Genomic DNA, 14,315 nt, shown 5'->3' on the forward strand with positions numbered 1-14,315 from the left:
TTTTGTTCATTGTCCTTTCTCAGTTATTGTTTTTCCCTTTTAATTAATCACCTTCTAAGTTTCTTTTTGGATTTCCACCCCTCCCTGTTTTTTTATTTCCATGTCTGAGGAGTAGACACCTAATAAGAGGGCTTGAGGGAAAAGGTTGAGAGGGACAGAAAAGTTTAGATTGTCTTTCCTCTTCTCCTTTGGAGATGTGGGGAACGGGAGTACTGCCGTTCTTTCCTTTCCTGGAGATTGAAGCCTCTTTCCATCCTTAGTTTTCCTGATTCTTTCAGCAGTGATATCTAAAACAGGCATTCTTAACTTTCGTTCTTCATAATTTTGTATGTGAGTGAGACATCCCCACAAAAACAAAGTGAGTTCTCTGTGTGGTATTTTTCTGTTAAAAATTTTAAGATAACTTCTGAATTTTATAACCTTCCTTGAAATGACTGGAGTCATTTGGAGTATTGTAGCAAGACTGGAAATCACTATTCTTTAGTCTCTAGCTAAACCAAGAAGATCCCTATTTTCTGTCCAAATTTCTTTTTATTATTCCTTATTTTTATTTTTTGTTGTGGTAAAATAGACATAAAATTGACAATTTTAACCATTTTTTGATATACAGTTCAGTGGCAGTAAGTACATTCACATCATTGTGCACCCAACACCACCATTTCCAAAGCCTTTTATTTTTTATTGTTTATGCTATTACAGTTGTCCCAGTTTTCCCTCCTTTGTCCTCCTCTGCCCACTTCCATGGTCAGTCCCCACACTGTTGTCCCTGTTTATGTGTCCTTCTTATATGTTCTTTGATTAATTGCTTTACCTTCTTTCAATCAGTCCCTACCTCCCTCTTCCCCTCTTAGAGTTGTCAATCTATTCTATGATTCTATGCCTCTGGTTCTATTTTGCTCAGGAGTTGATTTTATTCATTAGGTTCCACTTATAAGTGAGATCATATGGTATTTGTCTTTCACCAACTGGCTTATTTCACTGAGCATGATAGTGTCCAGCTCCATCCATGCTGTCTCAAAAAGTAGGAATTCCTTCCTTTTTTTCTGCTGTGTAGTGTTCCATTTGGTAAATGTATCACAGTTTTTTTAACCCACTCATCTACTGATGGGCACTTAGGCTACTTCCAAATCTTAGCCATTGTAAATAGCACTGCTATGAACATAGGGGTGCATAAGTCTTTTGAACTGGTGTTTCCGGATTCTTAGGTATATTCCTAGCAGTGGAATTGATGGGTTAAAAGGCAGTTCCATTTTTAATTTTTTGAGGAAATTCCATACTGTTTTCCACAGTGGCTATACTAGATCTGCATTCCCACCAACAGTGCACTAGGGTTCCCCTTTCTCCACATCCTCACCAGTACTTGTTGTTTGTTGACTTAATGATGGCCATCCTGGGAATGAAGTGGTATAAAGTGGTTTGAATTTGCATCTCTCTGATGGCTAGTGATGTTGAGCATTTTTTTTTTCATAAAAAATATGGCATGCTTCTCGAATATGCATGTCATCCTTGCACAGGGACCGAGCTAATGTTCCACTTTTAGTATATGTGCTGCCAAAATGAGCACTCTGAATTTCTTGCTGCCTTTCAGCATGGAATAACAACTTCCCTCTTTGGGGGTTTCCTGTAGCTCCATTCATCAGCATAAGGGATCATGGGCAGGTAGAAACCATTTCCCTGATTTCCTCTCTCAACCTGCCTATAGAGGGAGGTTAGGCATGGTGGTTGACTCTCTCATACCCACCCTTTACTTCCCTCATGGTTCTTTCACTCAAAGGAGAGAGGACAGTTTCTGTTTTCCTTTAAGGAGCTGGGTCAGGGATGGTTGGGGATGAAGTTACAAACTGGGATGGAGGAGGTGAAAGAAAGGAGGAAGCATAAGGTAGTCTCTGTGAAAAACTGGGAGACTGGAATGAAATGAGGAAGAAAGGTGCAGGGTGTGTGTCTTTGTGTGTGAGTGCAAACACACATGTGTGCAGTCATGCATCCACGTGCCAAAACACAGATGTCAGGAATGGAATATGGAAGCTCACAGAGGGGTTTGCAAGGCCCTCTGAGGCTGCATCCTCTGCCTTCAGGCAGAATGTCTTCTTCACCCTGAGGCTAAAGGCTGGAACTTCACTTCTGAAGAGCTCTGGGCAATGAATCAATTTAGCACTTACCCTCATGTGTTTTGAATTAGAATACTCTGTCCTGGACTGGATGACTGCCCTGAGATTCTAAAAAATATTCTGATTACTTCAGGAGGCCCTTCTGCATCCTGGATGACTTCAATTTCCACTCTGGTGTGGGGGGTGGAGAGCCTGGAATCTTGATGTTTTCTTCCCTCAATCCCCAATCCTGCTTTAGGTGGTCCCAGGAAGGGTATGAAAAGGGAATGTATACAGGGGAGCAGGCCAAGAGGTTGGCAGTACAGATGTCATTGGTTGCAGATAGAGATACCTTAAAGCTCATTAGAGATTTCTGAGAACTGAATAGCTATTGCTGTCTCCAAAACAGAGATAGGGCAAACAGCTTCCCTCTTCCCCGCTGGTCTGTGTGTGTATGAGAATTGGAAGAATGTATTCATTTGAATATAACTCTGAATATCTGTTTGTGTTCATTTGAATATATTAAATTCCCTTGAGTCCAGGTTGAGTCACTCTAATGGGGGGAAGCAATGGTCTAGGTAATTCAAGGCAGCAGATAATCCCCAAATCATTTATGAGTATGACTGAAAGGGGCTTTGGATTGCACTCAGGATGGGCTTTGGAAGGTGCCTTGTGGGCTTCTCTGGGTCAAGAGGAAGAAGTCATTAATGGAAGCAAATGAAAACTGCTCTTAGATCTGCACCAGGGCAGCCATACAGATCAGAAACAGAAAATTGCAAGCAATGTGTCTTTTCAGGTGGAGAGGCAGGGAGGCTAGAGAGGGCCTCAGGGGCAGCATGCTATTTGAAGGCCAAGGGCATAAAGAGGGGCAGGATGAAGTTTGGAGTGAGAGAGGTTAGGAAGCAATATAAGCTCACAACTGATCTCATTCCCAAATTATCCAAAGTACCAGCCTAGAACAACCAGGCACTGGGAAAAAATCTGGCCATTTCAACTCAGCTTCATGCCTTTGAAATAGTGGTGGTTCCCGTGTTTCATTCTCAGCTCTGTTCTCGCCTCACTGTTTCCTTCTCCTGAGATAGTGTGTCTACTCTCAAAATTTCAACCGCTGCTTAAAATAAGACTCAAACCCCAAAGCTGTTTCTCTGTTCTCTCTGTATCCACTTGCCTTTCGTTGCCTCCTCTTGAGTATCCTGGAGACTTCTCAAGGCAAAGAGCTTTACTAAAGGGGTTACATGTCATCGCTGCCTTCTGGGGCTCACCAGTCTCCATAGCTGGTGTTGGGGGATGGTCATTACAGACAGATGGACAGTGAACAAGGATGTGAACATAATTTAAAGAATGACATGATATAGAGGGAGGTTAGATGTGTCTCCACTGTCACCAACAAGTGCGAAACTCACCCAGAACATCAACTGTTGGCAAGGCCAGAACTGTCTGTCCCCTTCTGGTTCCAGCCATACAGACCTCCCTCCTGCCCTCTTGCTTTCTGCATGAGACTGTCTTGTTCTCAGTACCTTTATCAGTGAGGTTGTCCCAGCAGTGAGGACATCATGTTGCACATCATGTCCCTTGAAACCCTAAAAGGTGGTGGTTTCTGAGTTTGAGATCTCCAAAAAGTGGGTCATAAATCATTAGGGCCCTGTTGGTGTCTCAGGTCTGGGAGGGATCAGAGAGGGGAATTGAAGGGAGATGATGGAAGGCTCCCCTAGGAGAGCAGGGGAAACATTTGGGATGAAGAGAGGATGGGGATTCTAGAGGGTAAGAAGGATGAGAAGAAATTAAGCCCCAGAAAAATGAAGAAAGAAGAAGTGGAAATAGAAAGGGTAGATGCATAAAAGAGAGGAAATGAAAAGAGAGTAAAAAAGAAGGTGCCCTGGCTGGTGTGGCTCAGTGGATTGAGTGCCGGCCTGTGAACCAAAGGGTCACTGGTTCAATTGCCAGACAGGGCACATGCCTGGGTTGTGGGCCAGGTCCTCGGTAGGGGTTGCTCAAGAGGCAACATTTCTCTTCCTCTCTCCCTCCTTTCCCCTCTCTCTAAAAATAAATAAATAAAATCTTTTAAAAAATTTAAAAAGAAGGCAAGAAGAATGAGATGTGGTAGGGAGTGAGAGAAAAGACACCACATGAAGGAGCAGCACCAGAGTTGTGTCCATGTGCCTCTCGCACACCATCACTGTGAAAGAATGTGATGAGAGCCTCGGCAGGAACACTTTCAAGTATTTCTGTGGGCTGAGGGAAGAGGGCCCATCCTCTTGGATGTCATGATCCCTGACACACACACATACCAGCCTCCTATAAAGCAATGAGTTGTTAGTTGTCTCACCCAGAAAAGGTGCCTGGTGGGGCTCTATAAGTGGGAGTGTGCTGGAACCCTATGTTGTTCCCTAAGTGTTGGGCACAAGCCCTGTCTTGTGTGAAGCTGGATCCAGACTGCATCTCTTGGATGGATGGGACTCAGTGTGTGTATCCAAGGGGATATTAGGGTTAAGGATGATGGCTCTTGGGACCAGTGCAAAGAAGCTGACCAGCCTGAAAATACGGCTGGTATGAGGGAGGCTCTGGCCTAAGCGGAGAGAGAGTGAATCCTGGGCAGAGTCAGAGAAATCAGTGTTGAATAAAACAAATGTAGATCAAACTGCCTTCCATGCAGTGAATACATTTATACCTCACAAGTCCAAGAGGAGACCAAGACCTTTGTGGTCCACTTAAGGTGTCACAGTTGATTAGCTGTAGAGCCAGGCCTGGAACCCAGGTCTGTCCTCCCCAGAATTCCCTACTATATTCTGTTTCCAGGAGCTTTGGCTGTGCCCCTCCCAATCCTGGGCTGCCTATTAGGACAAGATTGGCCATAATCAAGGGCAGGCTGGGCAATTAGTGGGACTGGGAGCCTTCTGTAAGTTGGCTAAGGGAGCACAAAGCCATTAGAAAAGACAGGAGATCTGGGAAATTGGAGGAGAGGAACAGGACATCAAGGGTTGCCTGGGCCCTGGCAGAATGGCTCATTTGGTTGGAGCATAGTCTTGTACACCAAAAGGTTGCAAGTTTGATTCCTGGTCAGGGCACATACTTAGGTTTTTGGTTTGATCCCCAGTCTCAGTTTGTACAGGAGGCAACTGGTATCTCTCTCTCTCTCTCCCTCTCTCTCTCTCTCCCTCTCTCTCTCTCTCCCTCTCTCTCTCTCTCTCTCTCTCTCTCTCTCTCTCTCTCTCTCTCTCTCTCTCTCCCCCTCTTCCTCTAAAATCAATAAACATATCCTCGGGTGAGGCTTAAATAAACAGTCCTGCCTGGGAGAGGATAATAAGAACTTGGGAGGGAGGTGAGGACCAGGACTCAGTTCTCAGAGGATGGCACTGAAGGCTCACCTGCCTCTAGCCCTTAAGCAGCCTGAGGCGATTTGGGAATTTGTGCTGCCCTCTGGTAGCCATCAAGGGAATAGCAGTGAGGACGGTTCTCTGCAAACAAGTGCCTTGCTAATTCCGCGCCTGTGAACTCCACCCCAGGGATGAATGTCTTGCTGTCCCACATGTTCTTGCACAATGGTGAAATTCAAGGCTCTGGAAACCTCAGTCCCTTAAGATTCTTGGCTTAGATTGTTAGTGGAAGTACTTTCCTCCCAAGGGAAGGGGGCAAGATGGATCTTCATATCTGCCTGGCATTTCACAAATCCATCTCTTTTTGACATATAGCAAGCATTTCGTGAACTATTTCATTCAATCATTGTGAAGTCCCTATTAAGTGGTCAATATGATTGCCATGTTACAGTTGAGGAAACAGCCTCAGAAAGAGGCAGTTATTTTTTCCCCCAAGGTCATGCTGCACTAGAGTTTGAACCCAAAAAGAAGGGGAGGAGGAGCTCTGCTGTAGGCTCACAGATGCCATGTAAAGGCTGCTTGGGACTAGCAGAGTCCTGAGTATCTTCTGTATGTGTGTCATACTCCGGGTGCCTGGGACAATTGCAGCCCCATTAATTCATTCACTCATTCAGTGTTTCATCTCCTGGTGCCAGACTGTGTCTGGGGACTGGGGCACAACAACAAGCAGACATGGTTCCCTGTCTTAACTGAGCAAGCCCCACAATCTGGTGGGTGCAATTTACCAACCGCTTATGCAATAAGTGCTAATAGACAGCGTTACAAATTGCCAGAGGTGAGAGAAATTAGGGAGCTCTCCCTGGAGAAGGGAATGTTTTAGCCCTGATCAAAAAATGCATTTGTCAGGTAGACAAGAGGGAGGGGCAGTCCAGGTAGAAACAAGGTGCAGGTAAGGGCCAGGCAGAGGGAGAGAGGTTATTGGGGATTAAATGAATTTCCTGTAGTTTTGTGTAACTGAAGCACACGGGCTGTGTTGTGCTTGAGTCTGGCTACGATTCCGGAGATAGGGCTAAAGATAAAGAAAAGAGGGATGCCGGACGAATGTAGGGGGCTTTCCTTGGCTAGAGTGAACCATATAAGCTTTATTCTCAGGCCTAGGAAGTCCACAGAATTTTAAGCTGTTGACAATAATTAGACCTATTTTTTAGCAAGGTACCCTCTGAGGCAGGACTTCTACTTTTGGGGGTACGCACTAGTCCTGGCAGGAAACTCTGACCAAAAACCTGGGCCGAGGTGTCAGGGAAAGGTGAATACTTCAGAAGACAGTGACCAGGTGGAGTCCAAGAGAGATGGAGGAAAGGGGAAACGGGTTTTCAGGTGGGGCCTAAGGCTGTGCGAGTCAGACAGACGCCCTGAAGGTGGCGCGAGCCGGGGGAGGCCGGACAGACAGGGCCTCGCGGGCGGCTGCTCAGGGAGGCGTGAGAACCCGCCGGCACCCTAGGCGTGAACAAGCGCGGCAGGGCGCAGAGAGCGCGTCCACCCGGTGTGGAGCCCCCGCGCCCGGAGCCGCCTGCCACGAATTTATGGCCCAAAGCCGGCTGCAGCTGTGCGCAGCTGGTTATGCAAATGTATGCAAATTTGCGTTTCCTGGGCCAAGTCTTGGTCGCTAGCTGCATCAAAACGTGGGGGAAGGGGAGCAGCACTGTTAGTGCTCTTCCGCTCCCCAAAGATGTTCAGACAGGGTGTGTGGGGGGTGCATCTTCTCTGTCCTGGCGGTCCCTCCTTGGGACCCTGACAGTCTGTCACAACGAACGTGGGATCCCCTCCCTATTCCCAGTGACCTGTGCACCCTCACCCCCATCCCGCCTAAGGTGTGGGCAGAGGGACAGCCAGTGGCTCCGACACTACCTGTGCCCTCCTGCTGGTGAGAGCTCTCTTCCTACACTGTAAGAGGAAAGGAGCCCCAAGACAGGGTCTGATAATCCCACACGTTCCTCAGCTCCAGAGAATTCTCTCTTCCCGCCGCTGCCGGGGAAGGGTGGGTTGGAAGGCCTGTCTTCTTTTACCCCTTCATTGCCCTCCTTCCTCCTGCTTCTCATCCACTTCTACAGAAGTACTTCCAGACGTCTAACCACAGTCACACTTGCTGTTTTAGTTTTCCTTGTGGTTTGGCGAGAAGACTCTATTCCTGAAATGCCTGTTGTTGAGTTCTGAGGGTATGGGAATGGAGTGAAGGATTTCTGAGCACAACTAGCCCCCAACCCCCCTAGGGGAAAAGTCCCTACCCTTGGCAAGACCTAGAAGGGAGTCTGGGCTGGGGACTCGCATCTCTCTGCTCTGGCCCTCTTTTCTAGCTGGCTCTTCCCACAACAGCCACAAGGGGTCTTCCTTGCGCCAAGAATGGGAAAATTCTGCCAGGCTCGAGTGCTGGGAGGCAAGGGCGTCTGGTGTACTGTCCTCTCTGCGGTCACCGAGCACCCAGACCCAACCTACCCAGGTGACTTCCCCCAGTTGCAGACGACCTTCAGCTATCTGACCCAGAGCTCTGGACTGGAGATCGGCACCCCTGGATCGCCCGCCCCTCCCTTTAAACCTAGGGAGCAGTCAGAGGACTGGGAATAGAGGGGAGGAACTCAGAGTGGGCACATAATAGGCGCTCAATAAATGTTTTTGAGATGAATGAGTGTGAGGCAGTGTTCTGTTCAGAAGCTGGGGGAGGGACGAGGTGACCTAGATGCGGTGGAGCAGGAACCCTCCACCACCAAAAGGAGGGTGCCACAGGGACGGTGCAACTCCCTACCAGGGAAATCAAGGCCACCTCTGGGCCCAGGAGCGTGGGAATTGGGTATCAGGATAGCTGGAGAGGTCCGGTAGTAAGAGGGGAAACTGGAAGAGAGGGGACAGCTAATCAGAAGGCAATCTTGAATTACCTTGACTACAAAGGGGGGAGAAGTGAAACATAGGGACCCCAAAGGGAGGTCTTGACAGAGTGGAGAAACGGGACATCAGCGTGGAAAAGGGGCTGGGGCTTTGGATTGTTTAGCTAAAAGAAAGACAGTTAAAGCAACCACTTTCAAAAAAGACTTACCCTTTGGAGTCAGATTGGGGTGGGGTGGGGGATGGTGTACGGGGATAACGCTGTTCTAGGGGCTGGGGGTGAATTACCTGAAACCCCTTTACCATGGAAATCGTCCGGGATTGTGAGAGCGGAAGAGATAATGTAGTTAAGGGTTAGACAGTTGGTGGAAGCCTACGTAGAGGCGGCAGCCCTTCCCCCTCGGAAGCGCCTGCGGGGTCCGAAGAGTAGTCGGCCTCGGACCAGGTGCTCTCACTTTGACCGCCCACTGAGAGAGACACCGGGGTGGCCCGAGACAGTGCCCTCCTACCCCCATGCCAGGACCTTGCAGGGGGTGGGGGAGTCGGGGAGCTCTCCCCAGCGGGATGGGGCGAGCTGCGCCTGGATGCGTCCGAGTCCCAGACCGCACACTGATGGCACAGACCTCCTCGAAGATCCTACATGGGCTCCCACAGCACGTTGCCCGCCCACCTCCCACTTTGGCGCATCAAGGGCACTTCCTGAAACGTTCTCCCTCTACCTTTCCAGAAGCTTGTCACGCTAGCAGCAGCCGGGCTAGAGTCCTTTCGCTCCTCTATTAGTTCCCCTGGTGACCATTCAGCTGTGAATAGGAACCACACCTTGATGAGCATAGAGTAGGGACACCAATGTAGCCTTGGGGTGGAGGCTTGGGTTTAATTCTTGCATTCACTAACTGTGTGAGCTAGGTTTGAAACCTCCAATTCCTCATCTGTAAAATGGGGTTTGTACTCTTGTTAGGTTGAAAAGAGGACTACGAGAAATAATGGAAATGAAATCATTTTGTTTGATGCAAAGGTGAGCTATGGGAGCTCGAGCCACACAGGCACCGGCATGCATAGGCATAGGTACTCCCACATTCACACACACGTTGAGGCTCTTGGAGGGACCAAGTTCTGGTCCCTGCAGGCAATCAAGCAAAAGCTGGAGAACCAACTGTCAGAGATGCTAAAGAGGGAACCCAAGAGTGCGACCGGTGGCCCCAGAACTGGCTGTCCCAAACCTAGGATACGATTCTCCGGGGCAGGTCCTTAATTCCCTGCGAGATTCTGGGTATAGCCCAGAGGGCTCGGATCCAGAAACCCGGAACTGAAGACCCCACTGTGGGAACCTCGAGTCCGGCCTCACGGGGCGGACTCCCAGCAGAGGGCGCCCAGGCCAGTGCAGCCACTTAGCTACAGCCCTCGGAATAGCTTTCTCCTTGTCGGGCCCGCCTTCCGCGCGCCCTCTGCTGGCCACAGAGGGTACCGCCGCGCGACTCCCTCTCCTCTGGACACCCAATCAGCGGGTTTCTGCGCATCTGTTTTCATATCCACGCCCCCCTGCGGAAGCTGGAAGGAACCCAGACCTCTGACCCTCTAGCTAGGCCTGGCTCTAACTCTCCTTATCCCTCGGCTCTGTGGAGTAGGGTCCAGCTCCTCCTCACCCTTCAAAAGTGTGGTGGGTTAAAGTGCCAGGTTTCTTACCCATCTCTGCACCCACTCTGGTTGGTGGCAAGGTGGCTGGTGAAGGAAATCTCAGCAGCCTCATGTGTAGAGTCTGTACCCACACTTATGGAGGATCGAAACCCAACCTCCTCACTCTCAGCTTCCTGGCCACCACCAAGTCCCAGACTCGTAGCCCTTGGGGATCCTCAGCTCTGACAGGCTTCAGCCTTCGACCTGGAGCCCCTGTTTACCATCCTTGCTCTGCACTCTCTCTTTCTAAAACACAGGTCACTCTTCTACTTAAATCTCCAGTAGCTCACCATTGCCTACAAGAAAAGGCCCAGACTCACTCGGGCTTAATCTACCTCCATCCTTTATGATCTGGTCTCCTGTTTCATCTGTTGCCTCCCTGCTTCCCTGCCTCCCTACTCACAGTTCCCTAAACACATCCAGCTCTTCCATGTCTTTGTCGCTTTACTTGGCAAACTCCTATGCATTCCTCAAGGTCCACTTCAAATGTCCCCTCTCCGGGATTTTTTTCTCTGACATCCCTCTGGGCAGGCTGCTTCTGTGTTCCTGTGGACTTGATACAAACCCCTTTTTTATGGCATTTTTGCCAGGTCATTGTCTGTTTACCAGTCTGTCCCCGCGTGCACTCCCCCCCCCCCCCCCGCAACAAGTACTTGAGCTCCTCTAGGGAAAAGCCTGATTCTTTTTCTTTTTTAATTCTTTTTTCTTTTGTATTGAATTTATTGGGATGACATTGGCTAATAAAATTATATAGGTTTAAGGTGAAAGCCTGATTCTTATTTGTCTTTGCACAGATTGACAGTCTAACAGAGGTTTGCTTAGTGACTGACCAACTGGTACCTCAGTCCCAGACATCGAGAATCACTGTCCTGTGTCTGTCTCTGGGCCTAGAACATGGCAGAGACACCCTTACCTGCTTAAAGACTTTCTGGACATGCCAGTCATCTCCTTCACTCTTCTCTGGGGCAGGCCTCTGCCTCCCCCCACCCCCAGGAAATTATCTGTCCCCTCTTTCTCCCTGCTTGTTGATTCCCACCCTACTGGGAGGGAGTGCTGCAGATCCTCTAAGTTCTACAGACCCAAATCTAACTCCAGTTGGAGGTTTTTCTCGAGACCCCAGAAACAGATAATAGGAGAGTCCTGGGGACACCCCATTGGTTCTTGGACCCCACCCCAAGTCAACCCACCCCCTCATGAGAATTTACCCAGTCCTTGCTTGTTTAGCCTGGGGCTTGGGGGCAGAATCATAAATTTGGGAGACAAGAGGTGAGATAAAGATCATTTGTTGAAAATTGTGTCATCAATCATTTGCTAGAGAGACTACATCCAAGAATTCCCTCAGCATGGGTGCTTAGCTACCCCAAGCTCCCTGTTATGCTCTCCCCCACCAGAAGATGTCCCTCCCCATCCCCACCGGGCCTCCCTGGCAGCTCCCTCCAGGACTTCAGGTTACCTGATCAGTTAGTTTCAATTCTTTCCTGTTCTCAGGCCCTCAGGCTTTCTCCTCTCCTACCTTGGGAGGGTCTCCGGGTGGAGAAGACCCATCCCCCATCCTTCCCTGCCCACATTAATGAGCACATTTTTGAAAGAGCCTGGAGGGGAGATTCCCAAACTCCTAGTTGCAGAGTTTCAGGCTGAGGATGAACAGATAAATAATGACTTGCCAAATTAATTAATTATTTTATTAGCCTGAGTAATTATTAATCAGGTCATTAATCACCCAGCTGTGTACTATGAATAATAATTGAGTGGTGGTGGGGGGAGCAGGGTGGAACAAGTTATGGCTCTAAGGTCTGGCAGCATCTGGACCCTCTCCTGGTCCTAAGCAGGTTTGGAAAAGTGTATAGGCCCCCTTCCTCCCCCACCCCTATGCTTATGGATTAAGAACAGAATGGGCCCACCTGGTCCATTTGCAAGGGCAAGCACCAATTTCATCCTTCTCTTCCGGACTTCCAGAGTTTAGATGGATGTAGGACATAGAGGCTTGGACATGTGCACAGTGGTGAGAGGAAAATGAAGGGAACTTGCCTTGGGAGTGTGTGTGTGTGTATGTACAGGGCGAGGACAGGGCAATGGCCCAGTGAGGAGAGGAAAAGACAGCCAGAGGTCTAGATGTCCCCACGATGGCAGTCTGACCCATCAGTTGATATGTATGAGCAAGGCTGGGATTGACTCAGAGTTTTGCCTTTGAACCTGACACTTCTGGACTGTGCAGATGCAGTCAGGGAGGAGGATTAATAGAGGAGGCAGAAACCAGAGGAGGGGTGGGGATGACAAGATGAAATTGAGTGGTGGTGGCTTTGGGGAAGAGGAGGAGGAAGGAAAAGATGGACGTGACTCTTCACTTTTGGATTTGGGACCCTGCCAATTCCAGGATTTCGTATATTTGTCTTGTTAGGGTGTCTGATGATTCCTTTCTGTGCCCTCTTTCCCACACATTCCACTGTACTCAGGACCTCCTCTCTTCTGAGGTTTGGAGTGGCCCTTAGCTTCTGAATCTTTCCCCTTGGCTATCTCCTGGGAATCTATCCACTGCCCAGTGCAGCTGGAGGGAGGGGAGGTGTGAGGATAAAAGGAGAAAGTGAAATGGTGGCACATTACACTTGTCTTTGTCACCAGGAAGTCATTCTGTAAGTCTCACCTCCATCTTTCTTGCTGTTTGGAGGTCCCATCAACTCATATTCTTGTGTGGTGTCTCTTCGGACAACAGTAAGCTCTTGTCTCTCATGTTGCTCCTGTCCCCAGGTCTCCTTTTCTCTGGGCCAGGTGCTCCCAGGTTCCTTTCCCTTCACTGCTCACTTGGGGGGAGGGTCCAGTGATCATGTTTTGACCACCCTGGTCCCTCTGTTATAGCCCTTTCACTTTCTGTTTACAGCAAATTTCACTCTTTATTTACAGTAGGTCCTGCTTTGTTTATGACCTACTTGGGGTCAGTTTCACTGTGTATCTCCAGTTCCTCTCCCATGCACTGTGTGTTTATTTCTCCTCTTTGCACCCTCTTTGCAGGCCCTTCCCCAAGACCTCACTCTGAGGGGGCAGAGGGTAGGGGAAGGCCTGGATCTGAGAACCTGGGCCCTGCAGCTTGAGGAGACATTGGGCTGAGAGCGGCCTTGGGGTGGTGGTGGCGCCTGCCCTTGGCCTGGGGAGGCTGAATGCAGGGGTAGCTACCTAGGGAGAGGAAGGAGCGGGAGGTGGCCCCTGCGTACTGAGGAGCCTTTGCAGAAGAAGCCCTCACATGCCCAGCCCTACCTGTTTGGGGATCAGGCTCTGTGAGAACATGGACACCCACACTCCTCAGGCGCTGGCCCCTGCAGGGCCCGTCCACTGGGCATCCCTGTTCAGTGTATCCTTTCAGCAGAGCTCTGGGGGCAGGGCAGGGGGTCAGGCGCAGGGGCAGCTTCTGACAAGACAGAGCCTGTCATGAGATAAACACAAACACGGGGCCTGGAACCCAGCCTCTTGTTTGGAATTCTTGACTGCAGCTGGGTAGGTGGGTGGGGAGGAGGGGGCAGTTGGTGGGAAAGGGGTTGGAGAGGGGAGAGCAGATCTACTAGAGGGTCTGGGGGTGCAGAAAGATGGACTGCAGCCCTCAGCCCTTGACATTGCTCAAGGACTTATTGCCAATCACTGTAAGGAAAGGTCTGGCATTTAAAGTCCCCTGAGATTGACCTGCCTGCTTACTAAAGCACTCAGTGCTGGGCATGGGTAGGGGAGCAGAGGGTGGGGACTTCTGTGGATTCTCAGTGTCTGGGGGTCAGGAAGGGGGATACAGCCTAGACTTAGCCATGGCTGTAAGTTCTTCTTGTCAGACTTCCATACCTCTCTTTGTAAGGGAGGGAGTAGGGAGAGAAGAGTGAAGAGTGGAGGAGGCCAGGTTCCTTGCTCTTCCCTCCAGAGTCTCCCAGGGAGTTGTTCATCTTCAGCCAGGTTCTGCGCGTTTTCTGGAAGACACTCTAGGGAACCAGCTCCAGCTCTGCCAGAGTCTTTATCTTGCCTGAAGACAGACTCAATTAACCTCTTCCCATCCTGGGGGTGTGTGGGGGCAACCTCCTCCACCCCTGGTGGACCCCTTTGCCATGTGTCTCTGGGGCCATCCATCACAGATATTCCTCCTTGTCCTTGTCCTCCCTGTCCCCTTTGTCAGGATGGGACATCTCTGGAAAGGAGGTATCTTATATTTTTCTGTTCCTCCCTTCCCCTAAACTCTCTCTCTCTTTGCTCACTGGGAAGCCCTTCTTCAAGGCCCTCCTGCAGTTCTTTTCCATTCAGTTTCATCTACCCAAACTTTTTGTTAAAACGAAGGTGGTCTGGTCCCTGATTTCTACTCCAAAACCTCTCTGGATCCTACTGCTCTTGGTCCTTT

The 14,315-nt window shown here is 49.6% G+C and overlaps 1 pseudogene; it reads right to left on the reverse strand.

Annotated features, from left to right (window-relative positions):
* Window positions 1–1,469: 1,469 nt before the first annotated feature.
* On the reverse strand, window positions 1,470–1,564 carry LOC114514232 (annotated as a pseudogene).
* Window positions 1,565–14,315: the final 12,751 nt, after the last annotated feature.

The sequence above is a fragment of the Phyllostomus discolor genome, chromosome 2, assembly GCF_004126475.2.
Source record: "Phyllostomus discolor isolate MPI-MPIP mPhyDis1 chromosome 2, mPhyDis1.pri.v3, whole genome shotgun sequence".
Classification (NCBI taxonomy): domain Eukaryota; kingdom Metazoa; phylum Chordata; class Mammalia; order Chiroptera; family Phyllostomidae; genus Phyllostomus; species Phyllostomus discolor.